The sequence below is a fragment of the Gastrolobium bilobum genome, unplaced genomic scaffold (genome assembly GCF_033153095.1).
Source record: "Gastrolobium bilobum isolate Gb01-03AN ecotype WA unplaced genomic scaffold, APGP_CSIRO_Gbil_v1 utg75920, whole genome shotgun sequence".
In the NCBI taxonomy this organism is placed as follows: Eukaryota; Viridiplantae; Streptophyta; class Magnoliopsida; order Fabales; family Fabaceae; genus Gastrolobium; species Gastrolobium bilobum.
This window is the reverse complement of record NW_026899745.1, coordinates 56497-69750: the sequence shown is the minus strand read 5'-3', so window position 1 is coordinate 69750 and position 13254 is coordinate 56497. Positions and strand designations below refer to the sequence as shown.

Here is a 13254-nt window from a genome sequence, read left to right as displayed (position 1 = left end):
ATGTAGAACCATGAGAAAAGGATTGGTTGTTGCTAACTAGGTCCACTTAGAGGTACCGGGAATTACGTGATCAGATCTCTGGGAAGTCGGCTAAAGAGTTGAAGTGTGATGGTCTCTGGCTCTCTGCCATGTGTATGGAGGAATAAATAATAGTTAGTAGCCTGTGATGAGTCGACCCATGTGCCTGATGGCTCAAGCATGTGAGTTTGTGGGCTAGGTATGTACTTGGCCCACAACCTGTGACTTAGCATACTTGGATATGATCCAATTAAGGATCACGATAAGTATTTGAGTTTGGACATGTCCCATTCTTTTTCTACTCAATTCTCCAGTGCCAACTGAGCTACCATCATTTAGTGGACATATCTCATTCTCACTTAACTAGAAAAAAAAGCTGATTAGTATGGACAAATTAGGCTTGGGCTGGACTCGTTATGGTTAATGAGAATATGAGTCAATTAGTTGGGCTTGATAATGATCCAATTACAAGATAAGGGAGAGAGTATTTGGGTTAAGGGAGTGGTCAATTGAGCTTGGGTTAGGTGAATGGTGATTCACCCTAACCCTAGGTATATGAGGCGCATGAGGTTTCTGTACAAAGCCTAGCCCCCACTTTGTAGTTGTGCCTCTCACCCTCTCCATGTAACCATCTGCCTCCTCTCATTCTCTTTTTCTCTCAGCCAAAACACTTGAGCTCATACCTTGTTCCATCACCTGGCAAGCACTCAAGGTTGCATGGAGTTAAGAAGAAGAAGAGTTCTTAATTGCTGTTGCATAAATCGTGTGGATCACTATTAGCAGTGAGGTTTGGAGACATTTGAATCTACAAGTGAAAGGTTCTTTGTTGTCGTTGCAGAGATAATGTAAATCACTGTCAGAGTGGCTTGGAAAAATTCAATCATACAAAAAAAGTTTTCTAGTATTAATGCGCCAAAGGTATGAGCTTTGAAACTTTCCCATGAATTTTATTTAGTTTTTATTTCCATGGAAATGCATGATCGATGCAAAGGTTGCATCTTTTTCCGCTGCAGACATGAAAAGTTCATTTCTTGCCATGCATTGATGATCTTTATTTGATAAAAAATCCCACCTTTGCACACTATCAGATCCATGAACTCCTTCATGATCCCTTTACTGTGCACAGACACCCGAGTCTTGTAGAAGTCATACGAGTCCTACCTATCTCTTGTGGACAACAAATCCCTTATAAAGGTCATGAATCCTTTTGACTTGTCCATCTAAACTCATTTGGCCTTGCAAACACTGAGTGGTGGGCATTGTTAAAGAGTGTAGTATTCCATTTCTGAGTGTCAGCCTGTGTGAAGGGAGTGGGGTTACTCTCCAGCTTGGTTGAGAGGGTGAGAGCCATATTCTTGACATTGAAGGCTTCAAGAAGCCATTTTTATAGAGAAAGGTCCAAGCTTGTAGTGCATTTTCGTGCCCTTGCAAAGTCAGAACCTTGGAACTGTGTTGGAAGCTCCAAGTCACTCTTTTTTCTGAGTTTAAGAGTTATAAGGTAAACATTGATCACCACCTTTGAATATTCATGAGTTTAGCTTGATTAATCAATTAAAAAGGGAAACTTTGATAATTTGAGTTAAGGATTGATAATCTAAGTCCAAAATATGTTAATGAATATTGGACTCCAAATCGAGTTTGGATCATTAAAAATGGTGTTATGCAGTGAACAATTCGAGTTTCTTCATTCAGTCTCATAAGTATTCGAATACTTTTCGTGTAGTATTCGAATACTCATCGGCAGGTAGTCGAATACTCATTGAAGGAGTATTGGGATACTTTTGTTGGAAGAAAAGTATTTGGATACCTTAGAAGAAGTATTCGGATACTGGATAGTATTCGAATACTGTATTAAATGTATTCGGATACCCTGTGGTATTTAGATACTGGGAGAAAAGTATTCGGATACCTTATGATATTCGAATACTTAAGTGAAAGTATTCAGATACTTTCTGGAGACTTGGAGTATTCGAATACTCATCGAGGAATATTCGAATACCTTATGCAGAATTTGCATGAAATCACTTAAAATGAGTTGGAAAGCCTTAATCACTTAATGGAACCTTGGACAATGAATATTAATGATTATTTATTATATAAACAGACTGTGATTGTGCTGTTTGGTGGCCTTGAGCTGGTGTGGACTCTTGGTTGGGATGGTTAGCTTAAGAGGTAAGTTTTCGTGTCCTCGATTTTGCCATTGTTGGTTCCACCATACCTCATGGAGGGATGGTTTATATGCATGATGTGTCTTCATGTATTGATATTTGAAATGTTGTTGAGCTGTTAAGTGCAAGTGCTTTATGATATCCATGTGTTGTTCGACCTAGACGGTAAGCCTGAGTATGTGGCATCATACAAGATGGTGATTTTGTGGGTGGAGTGCAAGCGGCGCCTTGCACTGATTGTAGGTTATAGACGTATGTAATTCCTACATTTCTCTGGCCAGTAGGATTCTTGACACATATGACATGATATTATGCTGCATTGCACTGATTTGGAACTTATACTGTTTTACTGCTTTTAGAACTTATATTGCACATGTAAGTGAGCTTGGGGTGGAGAGATCCTTAAGGACCTATTGCCTTACTGAGATTTCTGTTTAGAGATCTCACCCCACGTTCGAGGCACATTTTCAGGTTCAGGTAACTCGGGGGTTGATACCTCGGACGACATGAGGCCGGTGAGTTGAGATTTATGCTTTCATGATGATATGCTTGGATGCTGACATGTTCTATATTTATTATCATGTCATTTGATTTGAGACTCTCTTGGGCTTTGTTGCCTTATTTGGTGAGCATGAGAGGTTGTCCATGCCACATTAATTTGACTATGTTGATTTAGATTCGAGTTGTATAATGTATCAGGATTATGGTCCGGACTACGTGTTGTAGTTCCATGACTTAGATACCCACTTATTTATATGATGAGGTTATTCAGTGTATTTAGAACCCACTTATTTTTAGTGCAACAACTCCAAGAGCACTTATTTTTCTTCAAATTTTTGTGTAAGTGGGTGATGATTTTCTCCCAAAATAATGAGTTTCAAGAGTGGAGAGTGCTATGGTTGGGTTTAGAATGTCATTTACTTAAACTTTGATGTGCAACACTTTGACATTTGAAGAGGATTTGATGATGTTTTGGTTGGAAGAAAGTTTGAACTCAAACTTTGCCTATGGAAGAGAAGGCTACGAGTTAGAGAAGAAAGAGAGGAGAGAGAGAGTCAAATTTTTGTGAGTTTGGTGGCTTCCAACCACTTAAATCACTTAAAGTGAGTCCCACACGTCATTTAATTTTCTTGATTCACCCAATTTAACCCACAAATTCATAACCTACGTATTTTTCTCGTTCATGTCATATTTTTACTTCCTAAAAATACTGATCATTTTGTCACGCTTATCGGTACAATTATACCGCAGTATTTTACACCGGTAAAATCACTATTCATCAAATTTTCCGAAACTTGCCTATCCACTCGATTTTTTGTCCTGAATCCATTTCCGGCATTATTTTTACCATTTGAGACCTTTTACTCAATTTTTTATGCTTAGGGTTACGTGTTTGGTAAATTGCCATTTTGCTCGTTTTACGTATTTTGGCTCTAATTTCCAGATTTTCACTAATTCTACCACTTTAACCAACATTATCACATATAATCATGCATTTAGAAATACGAGATGTTATATTCACCCCTCCTTTTAGAAATTTTGTTTGCAAAATTAAATCATATCAGTCCGCTAACTTAGGATACAACCAGAGAATCTCATCCTCCCGTTCCCAAGTAGCTCCCTCAGGTGTGCGGCCTTCCCACTGGATCTTCAACATGGGAATAATTTTACTTCTCAGCCTCTTTTCGCTGTGGTCCAGTATTTCAAAGGGACCAATGGGAGTTTTCATATAATAACAGTTTTCATTCCAGTCTGGGCATGGCACCGTATGAGGCTTTGTATGGGCGGAGATGTCGTACTCCTACTTGTTGGACTGAGGTAGGTGACAAAGAGAGATTTGGGCCGAATTTTGTGCAAGAAACTACCGTACAGATTGAAATGATCAGAGAGAAGCTTAAACAGGCACAGAGTCGGCAGAAAATTTACTATGATAATAAGCACAAACCGTTAGAATTTGAAGAAGGTGACCATTTATTTGTGAGGTTGTCTCCGGTCACGGGAGTTGGCCGTGCCTTGGGTGTGAGGAAGCTGAGTCCTCGTTTCATTGGGCCGTATCAGATTATGAAAAGAGTAGGATTGGTGGCCTATCAGCTTGTCTTGCCCCCTCAATTGTCTAATTTACATGATGTCTTCCATGTGTTGCAGTTGCGACGGTATGTTCTGGATGAATCACACGTGGTGATACCAGATGATATTGAAATGCGGGAGAACTTGATAACTCCAATTGGTCCCATTGAGATACTTGACCGCAGCGAAAAGAGGCTGAGAAGTAAAATTATTCCCATGTTGAAGATTCAGTGGGAAGGTCGCACACCTGAGGAGGCTACTTGGGAGCGGGACGATGAGATTCTCCGACTGTATCCTGAGTTAGCGGACATGTATGATTTAATTTTGCGGACAAAATTTCTAAAAGGTGGGGTGAATATAACACCTCGTATTTCTAAATATATATTGATATATTATAATATTGATATGTTATAATATTGATTAAAAGGGTAGGATTAGTGAAAATCCGGGAATTTAGGCCAAAATACGTAAAAATGGCAAAATGGTAATTTACCAAACACGTGTCCCTAGGCATAAAAAATTGAGTAGAAGGTCTCAAACGACAAAAATAAGGCCGAAAATGGATTCAGAACGAAAAATCGAGAGGATGGGCAAGTTTCGAAAATTTTGGTGAGTAGTGATTTTTTTCGGTGTAAAATACAGCGGTATAATTGTACCGATAAACATGAAATTTTGATTAGTATTTTTAGGAAACAAAAATATGACGTGAACGCTAAAAATACATAGGTTATGAATTTGTGGTTTAAATTAGGTGAATTATTAAAGTTAATTTGCATGTGGGACCCACCTAAGGATTTAAGTGACTTAAGTGACTTGGAAGACCACCTTTTCAACAATTTCTCTCTCCTCTCCTTCTCTCCCAAACCGTGGAACTTCCATGGAAGCAAAACCTTAAACATCAAAACCACTCCAAATCATCTAGTGAACAACATTCTAGTGGTAGGTTTTCCTCAAAAGTGAGTGTTTGGAGAACTCTTATTCCATGAAAATTTCGAAAATTTGAGTGGATGAGTAGCTTTGGGGTTCTTTTGGGTTGATTAATTGGTGGAAAACCTATCCTTGTATCATTTAAAGACCATTGGTGGTAAGTTTCTACACCTTTTTTGATTGTATCTTGAGATCATAAAAATTAGTAGGGTTTTGATGATGTAAGTTTGGTTAGGGTAGATAGGAGCATTAAATGGTATGTCTCATTTGGAATTAAATGCTTAAAATGATAAATGATGATGATTGATGCAATAAAATTTGTGGGGATGTGGAAATTTTAACTTAGGCAAATTTTGTGTTGAGTTTTCAAGACTATATGAAATTGGTATGTGATGTAATTGAATAATTGAATTATGGACCATTGGTATAGGTTAATAATAGGATTTTATGACATGTGTAAGTGTTGAGTTAAATTGAAAACCTTGAGGGGTGCTTCCTTGAGGAATTCGAACCATAGGTGTTTGGTAGGAAAAATGATGTGAAAATATGGTTTAGGCAATGGATGATGATTAAGTGTATAATGGATGGGTTGGTGAATTACTTTGATGAGTCAAGTAGTTAAGATAATTGAATTAAATAGGAAAGGGCCATTAGGCCTAAGTGACTATCAATTGGTTTTAAAATTGTGTGGAATTGATTGGTTGTTTGCAATTGGTTGATGGTCATTGTGTTTGATCATATAGGTTGCCTCTCCCGGACGTTATAGTGGAAGATTGAACTTGGAGCGTACGTTTTGGAACAATACTCTTGGAGTTGAGGTAAACCTTTGGAACTTGGGTTTAGTCCCTTGTGTGCTCCACCACACCTAGTGGAAGGTTGTGGTTGGATTATGTGTTTTTGGCATTGTGTGATTATGTACTTTCATGCATTATTGCTTGCTTTTGTGTGAGATGTTTGTGGTCTATGGCCAGTAGATGTGTGGTGGTTTGGACTTCCGCTAGAGATATCCTTTGGGGATTCCGGTCGGGTTGTTGCCGTGGGGCCGACTCTGGGAGCGGTACCAGGACGATCCAAACGTGGGACTTTCGATGGATAGGGCTTATGAGGAGTTCCAGTTGGGTTTTGCCATTGGGTCGTCTCATCCATGGGAGAGGCACCAGGAAGATTCCGAGAGTTATATGATGGGGTCCTTGAACGAAATCCTAATGTGGATGTTCTTGGATTTGTCCCCAGTTGTTTGTGATATTATATGTCATGCATATTTACATAATGTTTAATTGTGCACATTGAGTAAGCCATGGGGTGAAGTCATCCTCTAGTACCCTTGGTTTACTGAGATATATTTATATATCTCACCCCGTGTTTGGGGGACATCATTTCAGCATATAGCGAGCAGGGAGGAGTTTCGGGCAAGAGGCCCGCTTAGTGGAGGAGTTATATCATGAGGTGCATTTGGATTGCATGACATTTTGGAGGAGTTTAATTGATGCACATAGTATGATGTTAGCATTTTGGACTTAGATCATGAACATATTGCATGTTGAGTTTTCTATGCTTTTGTAGTGTTCATGATTAGATTCTAAGTCTTTTGTATTTGATTTACATTATACCTCTTGTTTATAATTGTATTTGAGTGAGCATGGGACTTGTCCATGGCCACCTATGTTGTATTTAAGGCATTGGAAAACTTGTGTTGTAAATAGACCATTTGATGTGTAAAATTGTTATGATATTGAGAATATTGCAAATGATGCATTGATTAATGAATATGCATGATCGAAGGGCCTAGAGCCTACATTAGGACTTGTGTAAGGTGTATATGAAGTATCAAGGTGTTAGGAGTAAGTTATATCGCTCATTATGGGTCTTTAAAGCTGTCATCTGTCATTTTTACTGCAGAGTAATCGATTACTTTTCATTGGTAATCGATTACCTGAACCAGAAGACGAAAATTTGAGCCACTGTGATCAAAGTAATCGATTACCTGAGCATTGGTAATCGATTGCCTAGTTCATTAATCGATTACCTGAAATCAGGGGAGCCCAAATTGAGCTTCTGACTTCTATAGTAACCTTTGGTAATCGATTACCTCAAGCATGTCGATTACCACTGTGTTAAATTTTGAAAATGTGCTTTGTAAAATCTAAAATAAATGGGACTGCTTGGAGAGATTATATTTAGTATGTTTTATACTTCCGCGAGTCTTGCGTTACAATTACGGTGTTTTTTTAATTATTACATAAATGGTTAATGTTTAACAATGAGGATTTATTCAAAGAAAAAAAGTTTACCCGTAATTTAATTAACTCAATTACTGTGATTGTAACTGTGCTTAATACCATATGTAATGATAACATCACCGGTACGTAACGGGCTATTACATTTTATGGTATCAGAGCAGTTTTGGTTAGGAAACTCTGAGTATGTATGACTGTGTCTTTTGTTGCATAGCTATCTGTGAACTCTTTCTGATTAATGTATATGTGATTCCTCTGTGTGAGTCTGATCAACTCATTCCTTTGTGTTACATGTACAGATATCATGAGGAGAGTTCGTGGTCACCGTGGGACACGAGGTGCAGATCCTCAGCCGCCGGATCCGATTACTATAGTTCTTAATGCTCTGCAGGCGGAAACGTCCGTGAATAGGACCATGACTGAAAACCTAATGAAAAACAATCAGGATATGATGACTTCCTTCATGACTGAGATGAGGGCTGATAGAGATCATCGTAGGAGGGACGATTCTCCTCCACATACGACTACGGTGACACCTACACCAACGCCTTCTATTACTCCTCTGCAGGGGGAGAGTGGGGCCAGTCACGACACTGGTGAGGCTAGCCACCACACTACGGATCCTACATATGTTCTGCAACCTTCTGTTGATCCTCCTTCTATTGCTCAGTCCTTTGGTGCTGCTGAGCAAGTTGTTGATGATGCTATTGTTGGAGCGAAGGCTCATATAGTTTAGGAAACACAAACCACCCGTATTTATGGGGTCAAAGGACCCGAAGGAGGATACTAACTGGCTTATGGGGATGGATAAGATTTTCCAGGTGATGAGGTGCCAGGATCTTCAGAAGTTATTGTATTATGTGTACATGCTGGAGGGAGATGCACACGAATGCTAGTGTAATGCATCTCGCCCTTTTACTATTCAAGGGGTGGAGATGACCTGGGCCATGTTTGAGGGCCTATTTCATGAAGAATATTTTCCCAGTGATGTCCGGGAGGCTAAACAAGGAGAATTCGATAAGCTGGTGCAGGGTTCATTGTCTGTGGATGCATATTTGGCCAAGTTCAATGAATTAGTCAAGTTTGCAAATTATTGGGGGGGGGGGGTACTCTACCTACTCCAGAATTTCTTTCTGCGAAGTTCCAAAGAGGATTGAATGAAAAGATTGCTAAGAGGATGTCGAATACAGCAATGAGGAATTTTGCTGATCTTGTGACCCAATGTAAGAGGGTCGAAACTGTTTATGGGAGATATCCTAAGTCTAATGTGGCTAAAGAGCAAGAAATTAAGAGGACAACTGGTCCTTCTAGAAATAGTAATAGAGGTGGATACCATCATAATAACAACAAGGGAAGGGGGTTGCAAGTAAGGCAGCCTCCTGGTCAATTCAAGAGGAGTGCAGCCCCAGGTGGTGGAGCTGTTGATAGATACTATACCCCACAGTGTGGGAAGTGCAAGAAATACCACAAAGGTATATGTGGTGCTGGCCCGGGGGCTTGTTTTAAATGTGGTCAGACATGCCATTTTACTAGGAGTTGTCCATCTTTTGCGGGACAGGCTGCGAATCTGCAGGCCTCACAGGCTCACCTGAAGGTACCCCAGAAGAGGCACCAATGCTAATACCGTGACTAAAATTGGCACGAGTTTGAGGCTCTACTGAATCTGCAGGCCTTACCGACTACTACTGCTACTGCTGCTGCTGCTGCCATTCCTATGGTTAGAAGGGTGTATACTACAAATGCGCAACATACTGAAAAGGCCCCGAACTTGGTAAAAGGTATAATTTTCATTTCTAATATCGATTTGTCTGTGTTGTTTGATTTGGGAGCGACACATTCCTTTGTGGCGGGATATGTGGCTGATGCGTTGGGCTTAAGGTTAACAAAAATGAATCCTCCAATGCGTATTACTACTGCTACCGGAGAGGATAGTAAAGCATCCTGGAAATGCGAAAAGGTAGAGTTTATGTACGAAGGCAGGGGTTACACCATTGATCTAACTATATTTCCCCTGGCCTCTGTTAATTTAATTCTGGGGATGGATTGGTTATCTCAAAACTGCGCAATGATTGATTGCTGCGGCAAGAGGTTAATATTATCTCACGAGAAACCCTCGGTTGGTCCGTCTCCTTTTCTGTCTGTCTGTCAAACAGTTAGAGCCTTGAAGGCTGGTGATCTGGGTTATGTTTTCTTGGGTGGATTGGTGGGTGGTAAGGAGATTGAAATTTCTAGTATTCCGGTGGTTAATGAGTTTGTGGATGTCTTTCCTGATGAGATACCGGAATTTCCACCTGAGAGAGAGAGATTGAGTTCTCGATTGAATTGTTGCCTAGTGTGGGGCCGATTTCCCTGGCTCCACACCGGATGTCTCCACTGGAGTTGACTTAATTGAAGAAACATATTGAGGAATTATCTGCAAAGGATTTTATTAGATCGAGTGTGTCTCCGTGGGGAGCACCGGTTATATTTGTGAAAAAGAAGGATGGAAGCATGAGATTGTGTACTGACTACTATAACACCTCACAATTTTAAATCAAGTAATTAAAATATTAAGTGAGCAATCAAGTGATGGATTAGTGAAAATCCTAAAGATAAGGCCAAAATACAAAGAAAGGGCAAAACGGTAATTAGCCAACACGCAACCCTAGGAAGATAAAAATGGAGTAGAAGGTCTCAGATGGTAAAAATAACCCTGGAAATGGGTTCAGAACGAAAAATTGAGTGGACATGCAAGTTTCAGAAAAATCAGTGAATAGTGTTTTTCACGGGTAAAAATACCGCGGTACGATTGCACCGTAAAACGTGTCGATTGAGTTTTGAGCTCTAGGTTTCAAATATGAGTTAAAAATGGTCTAATGAGTTAGGAAATATGATTTCTTATAATATTCGATGAAATTAAGACAGTTTGGGGAAGCGTGCCAATGGCGCGCATAATAGCTTAAAACCGTGTTTTCTCCGAACGAATGGAGGACTCTTAATTCATCTGATCAAGCCTAATTAAAGGGGAATAGTTAATGTTAAAAATTTGAGTTTCTAAATAGGTTGTGAATTTACGGACGTTTAGTGGAATCGGAGGAAAATTCGGATTAGTTTTAAATCGCGTGAGGTGGCGGTGGGACCCACCCCACTTAAGTGACTTAAGCCACATGTGCTTGGCACTATTCATGCATCACTTTCCTCCCTCTTCTTGCTCAAACCCGCAGCCACCATAGCCCTTCCCCTCCAAGATTTCATTTCACCATAACTTAGCCATTTCTTCACCAAATCCATTGATTCTTGTCTTGAAATTTGATGGAAATGGCCTTCTAAATCCATTGGTGGTACTCCCAAGCCTTGAAAGCCACTAGATTTTGAGAAAAACCCTCCCCAAAGCTGCGGCCCTTTCCTTTAGATTTGTGAAAATGGTGTTGATTGATGCTCCAATGGTGGAGTATGTTTAGGAGGAGCCTTGTGCCTAGCTTTTGGGTGAGTTTCCTTGTGTTCCAATGGTTTAATTTTGTGGTTGAATTTATGAACCCTAAAGAGGGCTTGTTGGATTGATGTGTTTAGAGAGCTCAATTGGAAAATGTTTGTACATGAATGTGTCTTAGAATGATGTGTAGTAGCCATAAATGCAATAAAAATTATTGATGAAAAATGTGAATTTTTAACTTAGAAAATTTTGAGGTTGTCATGACTTTGAGTTTTGAAAATGTGTTAGGATTGGATTGATGAGTTGTTGTATGATTGTATGTTGATATAATAGGATTGTATGAGGTGTGGAATGATTAAAGTTGTATGGAAATTCCTTGGAATGCCATAGGGTAAAATTCGATTCTTTGAGGAAAGATTGAGGAATTGATGTTGAAAAATGATTTGGATGATGATTTGTGTAGTTATATGGTGCTTAGATGGGTTGTGTTGTGCTTGGAGAGTGTTTGAATCAATGGAAAAAAATGAATTGTGTTAGAGACCTAAATGAGCCCAGAATGAAATATTTCGCAAAACGATGCGTAAATGTCGGAAAACGAAAAAAACGACGATTGAACTAGCCTCTAAACAACCTAAGGGAGTGTTATAAAATGAGAAAGAAAATTTAGGAAAATAAATCTCAAATTTACACTACAATGGCCGAACCATCAAGGGAGGATGGGGAGGATTTTTGTGTTTTTGCGTTTTGATACTATTTGATGAGTACTGATGGATGTACGTTATTGTATAGGTTTTCGTACGTCGACCTGAATCCCGAATCTTGAATCAGTGAATTGCCCTTGGTCCGGGACCAAGTGGATTGAGGTAAGAAATTGGTTCATTGCATGTGTAATTATAAATTAACATGTATGGGTTGAACTGAGAGTGATTGGGAATGTCCTCTGTGTAGGCATTCCGCTGTGTACCGAGTTGAGGGATAAGCTGCTGCGGAGCTTGTGGAAACACGAATTAAGGTAACCTCTTGGTACTGGGGCTTGTTCCCATTTTCTGTTCCACCTTGCCAGTTGATGGCAACAGTAGGAAGTGTGTATGAATAGTATAGAACACATGAGCATGCATGCATTATTGCTATGGGTACTGCGGTACCGAGTCTCTGGCCAGTAGACAGTTTTATTAGCCTTCGGGCATTTTCGGACTTCCGCTGGATAGGTCTCCAGGAGGGAGTTCCAGTTGACCGCGTGTCATGGTGTGTGATCCGGGTAGGAGCACACTAGGAATGTCTTTGGCGTTTTGGTTGGTTTGGGCATCATGGTTGTGGTTTCTGTGAACACACCTTGGATGATACCCATAGGCTTATATATGCCGAGGGCGTACGTGGAATTGGGGTTACCATCCCGTATCGTCGTATTTTGTTTTCTTTATATTCCCCATTCTCTAAATCCCTTGCTATATCCCGTTTTCAAAGTGGTTGTTGTATTCTATTGATATGCATCGAAGTGAACCATTGGGTGGAGTTTTCTCCAGAACCTCTTGGTTACTGAGATATATTCGTATATCTCACCCCGTCTCGGGGCATTTATTTCAGGAGGTAGCAATGGAGCAGGAGCCTCGGGCAAGAGGCTCGCAGAGTGAGCGATGGAGCGTTTCTTATTTTGCATTTTGTTGGCTGTGTGGCCTAGGCTAGACTTAGGGCATGAACATGTCATTTGTATTTATTAGTAGCTTCATTAGCATCTTGTTCATGCCATTTTGCCTAAGTCTAGTAGTGATGTATTTGGTTATGTTGTCTTTTAAATTAAGTTGAAATTTTAGAAGAATGTAATTTGAAGTTTTAGTTTCAAGTTGTAATTTGTAAAGCCATATTGTAATAGTATTGATGCATGTCTAATTATGATGGAAGGGCCTTAGGCCTATTTTAGGTTATGATAATATGTATGATGGAAATATGCATGAAAAAGGTGTTAGTGATTGCAACTACTTAAGAATGATTAATATGGACTCTATGTTTAATAACTATAAACTGGTTTGGGTTGTAAGTGCCCCAAGGCGTTGTTGGTCCTTGTGTGTGCCGCCCATTGGATTATTACTGTATTATCATGTGTTTATTAGGTACATTTGAGGTTTAAATGATCTTTTACAAATTTGGGATTATTGGAAAAACAAAGGAAACTCTGGCGAATTTTCTGTAGAATTGGCAGATTTTAGGCGAATTTCGGGAGAGCATATCTCCCTCCATAGAGGTCCCCTAGGGACGTGCCATACGCCATTTTGAAGGTTGAGATGTCCTCTACCTTGTGTCAAAATTTGAGGAAATTCTGGGTTGATCTTCGGCCTGAAATAAATAGAGAAACGCGGACTGCTCATGTGCCCCTGCACCTGAGGCAGATTCTGGACCGGATTTGGGAAATTAATTCCCGCTTCGTTTC

At 39.8% G+C, this 13254-nt stretch overlaps 1 long non-coding RNA gene across 1 annotated transcript; it reads left to right on the top strand.

The window, feature by feature from the left end:
• The first annotated feature begins 7791 nt into the window (after positions 1-7791).
• LOC133293195 (uncharacterized) lies at positions 7792-12712 on the top strand. Its single transcript, XR_009749029.1, has 3 exons — positions 7792-9195; positions 11619-11692; positions 11778-12712. It is a non-coding gene; the product is annotated as an uncharacterized LOC133293195 (long non-coding RNA).
• Positions 12713-13254: the final 542 nt, after the last annotated feature.